Genomic DNA, 4,654 nt, shown 5'->3' on the forward strand with positions numbered 1-4,654 from the left:
CAATGTTCATAGCAGCACTGTCAACAATAGCCAAAACATGGAAAGAGCCTAAATGTCCATCACCTGATGAGTGGATCAAGAAGATGTGGTATATATACACAATGGAGTACTACATGGCAATGAGAAAGAATGAAATCTGGCCATTTGTAGGAAAGTGGATGGACCCCGAGGGTGTCATGCTGAGCGAAATAAGTCAGGCAGAGAAGGACAGAAATCATATGTTTGCACTCATAGGTCTAACAGGAAAACAGGAGAGACCTAGTGGAGGACCAGGGGGAGGGGAAGAGGGAAAGAGAGTTGGGGAGAGAGAGGGATGCAAAACTTGAGAGACTATTGAATACTGAAAATGAACTGAGGGTTGAAGGGAAAGAGGGAGGGGGGAGGGGAGGTGGTGGTAATGCAGGAGGGCACTTGTGGGAAGAGCATGGGGTGTTGTATGGAAATCAATTTGACAATAAAATATTAAAAAAAATTTTTTTTAATTTTGCCAGAGTTTTGCTCATTATGTGGCCTATATAGATGCTTGATTGACATTATTATGACTTGTGAGTCAGCAACTCACAGCAAGAGCTCAAAGTCTTTGAATTCAGCTGACAAAGGAAGGATTGCACCAAATGTATGCCACTGTCTATTCTACTTAGGGGTAAGTTTAGTCCTGCTGGAAAATGTATGCTTTGTAAAGGTCAATCCAGATTGCCCAGAAGTTCTTGGGAGATCTGTGTCGCTGGTGAAATTTAATTATTTGTTTCTTGAATAACATAAATGTTTCAGTTTGGAATCATATGAAATCAACAGTGGTCATCAGTTGGTGGCCATATTTATCAACTCAAGAATAAAAATTCTAGTAATTTCCTTAGACCAACACCATCACCAAAAGCTGCCTACATATATTAAGTGTGATTTTTTTTATTTTTTATAGTTTATTTATTTTTGAGACAGGGAGAGACAGAGAATGATTGGAGGAGGGCCAGAGAGAGAGGGAGACACAGAATCTGAAATAGGCTCCAGGCTCTGAGCTGTTAGCACAGAACCCAACGCGGGGCTCACACCCATGAACTGTGAGATCATGACCTGAGCCGAAGCTGGATGCTTAACCGACTGAGCCACCCAGGCACCCTTATTAAGTGTGTTTAGAGTGGATTTAATCATTATAATAATTTGATAAAGTTGGATTATTCTAGTGGATGAAAAACCACCTTTGATCTGAGGCCTCAAGGTAGACATACTGTGTAGTCTTACGATAATTTACTTGGTTTCCTTAAAAGTGTGTCACTACACTCTTTTAAGACTGGTTTAGTCTTAAACTAAAATTGCCACCAAGGCAATTTTTTTATATAAGTTCTGCCAATTTTGCTTGTTATGTTATTAAAGATTCCTTGGTCAGTGAGTCAGCACCAAGCCAATCGCTTCATTAATTCTCCTCTGATATTGACTTGTGCCCTCTTCATGACTCACATTGCATTTCTAATAAATGGTTTCTTTCTTTCACTCTATTCCCACATGGGAACACTGCCCTGATTCCTTGTAACCTGCCCAATTACCTAGTTCCTCTGGAAGATGATCCTTCCTAGCCTTTCACTTCCCATAGCACATTTCTTCTGGGAATTGTGATCTTCTGACTTTCCCCAGTTCCCATGACTGGGTCTTCCTTACTTGCCGCTTAGATGCCTTGGGGACAACTTAACTACTTAGGACTCTCCCTTTAGGAGATCCCTGACCTCCTGCTATCCTTAAGGCCTTGGGACTTGATGTTCCCATGTTGGGCTGTCTTACTGACCACTGAACCCAGATGGGAACATTGTTTTCCCTCTGCTACTTAGTTCTTTGCTAGATTTGGAGAGAAACTAAAAAGAGAGAGGGAGAAAAACATGTGGCAGAGTGAAGAGGGGAGAAGAGGAAGAGAGAGAAATTGTTAGGTAGATAAAATCTGTCAGTCTCATCAGGTAACTAACAGGAAATGAGCTGAGGGGAGACAACTCAGGTCATTCATGAACTCGGAGACTGATCATCTCACCTAAAACACTCCAGTGCTGCTTACAGGAGGTTATATGGATCAGTACTTGGGGCTAAGACCCATTTCCTGAGATTTGCAGTTTTAGGAAGTCTTTTATGTCTGTACAAGCACAAGAGCACACAGTTTGACTGTTCATTGCGGAAACTGTCTCGCTTAACATTATATTAAGGTGGAAACAAACTCTGTCCTCTTCACAGACGTGTGTCAAATTTCTACCATGTGAGCCTTCACTCCTCTGCCAGACCACCATTCCTCACATGCTAGCCTGGCACTTGAGTTACTTTTCTACTTTAAAGGGTCTATGTCGGGACATCCAGCGGCCTCAGTCGGTGAAGCGTCAGACTTTGGCTCATGTCACGATCTCATGGTTCATGAGTTCAAGCCCTCCATTGGGTGACCTCAAGCCCCCGGCTTCTCTCTCTCTCCATCTCTCTTTTTGCCCCTTGCTCACTGTGCCCTCTCTCTCTCTCTCTCAAAAAAAAAAAAATCACACTCAGGAGTGCCCGGGTGGCTTGGTTGGTTGAGCATTTTACTCCTGATTTCAGTTCAGGTCATGATCTCACAGTTCGTGAGTTTGAGCCCCACATTGGGCTCTGCACTGATGGTATGGAGCCTGCTTGGGAATCTCTGTCTCACTCTCTCTCTGCCCCTCCCCTCTTCACTCCCTATCTGTCTCTCTCTCTCAAAATAAATAAGTAAACAGTAAATAAAGGGTCTGTGTTGACCCAACCACATATTCCCTTTCAATCTTCTTTGTTATCACTCGAAGTATGAGTGAGGTCACAACCCTGCGACCCAGCTACCCAGTCAGGGGAAGCTGACTGAGTTCATGTGCAGCTGTTTTTCTCTCGTGTTCTAAATGGATCAGCTCAGAACTGTGGGTGTTTTACAAACGCCGTGGGCCATCACTATTACATGACACGTGGCTATACCTGAGCGTGTCCTGAGGGCCAGGTACAGTTGTGTGTCAGTGAACCATCTTGGTGAAACTAAGTAGTGTTGCAAGTTTCTGTGGTATTAATGCACCCACCATGGCCAATGTCATGCTACCAAAGTTGGGAAGACTTGAGGGTGAGACTTGGGAAGAGGCATGACTTGGTTCTCTCAAGCCAGTAACAGCCGCTCTGGCACACAGTAGGTATTTTACAAACACTGTCTTCTTCAGCTCTTATTAACATCCTCCAAAGTGGGTACTATTATTATGCCCATTTTATAGATCATAAAACTGACCTTCAGAGAAATCACCCAACTTTCCCAAGGCCACACACCTACAGAGAGGAATAGCAGAAACCTGTATCTACGTCTGAACACTCTAAAAGTTTGCCCATTGATGAACATTAAAGATCCAGGATCTGTTCATTTCACCCCTTTGTTTGGATGGAGCACAGAAGGCTCTAGAATCTGCAACATTTTTTAAAGATATACTTTATTTTTTATTTTTTATTTTTATTTAAGTTAGTTAGCATACAGTGTAGTCTTGGTTTCAGGAGTAGAACTCAGTGATTCATCTCTTACATATGACACCCAGTGCTCATCCCTAAAGGTGCCCTCCTTAATGCTCTGCACCCATTTAACCCATCCTCCACTCAACACCCCTCCAGCAACCCTTAATTTGTTCTCTTATTTAGAGTCTCTAACAGTTTGCCTCCCTCTCTGTATGTATCTTATTTTTGCTGCAAAAACTGGACAGTGACATGCAGAAGAATGAAACTGGACCACTTGCCTACACCACACACAAAAATAAATTCAAAATGGATGATGTGAGACAGGAAACCATCGAAATCTACCAGAAAAACAGGCAGCACCCTCTTCGACCTCAGCCATAGCAACTTCCTACTTGACATGTCTCCAGAGGTAAGGGGGGAAAATAAATTATCGGGACCTCATCAGGATAAAAAGCTTCTGCACAGTGAAGAAAACAATCAACAAAACTAAAAGCAACATTTCCCCCCCTCTTAATGTTCCTTCACGCAATCTCTTCCTAAACATAAAAAGTGTCTTCAAATTCCTCATGTGGTCTATCAGTTCAAAGTTAAATATGAAAGTTAAATACCATAAACTGTGAGATCAGTGTTTCCACTTACTGTTGAAAATTCTTTTCTGAGTGAAGTTTGTGTTTCGCCTTGTACATAACTACTTACTGGAGGGAGTCCAGACTTATACTCATCAACCAGGGATGCTCATGTTGGTTGTTTTGTGCAGAAGCAGAAGAAAGGGCCTTATGGATCTTGTTTAGGAAGGCACGCACACTTTCACCCTCTAGTCAAATCTTTGTAAGAATTTAGTAGGTTAAAAATAAGTCAAAAATAAGTCAAACTTTCTTTATTATAGTGAGTCATGTGTGGCCAGAATGGCTCTGTCACTAGATCAGAGTTTAATATTTCTTTCTTCGGCATGAGTGCGAAGACAGAACTATAGTTTTAAAGGGTCATGGATTAGCTTTTTTTAAGTCAAATGTGTTGTGCATGAACAGCCTGGAACAGGATATACATAAGTTTGGGAAATGAATTCACAAAAGGACAAAAAAGACAAGTGGATTCACTCATGCTAATGCCTCCAGATGGTGCTGAGCTCAGAGCACAGCCCTGTCCTTGACATGTCTTGAATATGTATGTCTCACATCTCAGAGGGCGTCTGAAC

General features: G+C 42.2%; 1 long non-coding RNA gene across 1 annotated transcript in view; it reads left to right on the forward strand.

The window, feature by feature from the left end:
• LOC115286829 overlaps nt 1-4,022 on the forward strand; it is a 10,484-nt gene extending 6,462 nt beyond the window's left edge. The window contains exons 3-4 of the long non-coding RNA XR_003906305.1: nt 492-643; nt 3,705-4,022. This is a non-coding gene — a long non-coding RNA (uncharacterized LOC115286829). The remainder of the gene's footprint in view (nt 1-491; nt 644-3,704) is intronic.
• The last annotated feature ends 632 nt before the right edge of the window (nt 4,023-4,654 follow it).

The sequence above is a fragment of the Suricata suricatta genome, chromosome 3, assembly GCF_006229205.1.
Source record: "Suricata suricatta isolate VVHF042 chromosome 3, meerkat_22Aug2017_6uvM2_HiC, whole genome shotgun sequence".
NCBI lineage: Eukaryota > Metazoa > Chordata > Mammalia > Carnivora > Herpestidae > Suricata > Suricata suricatta.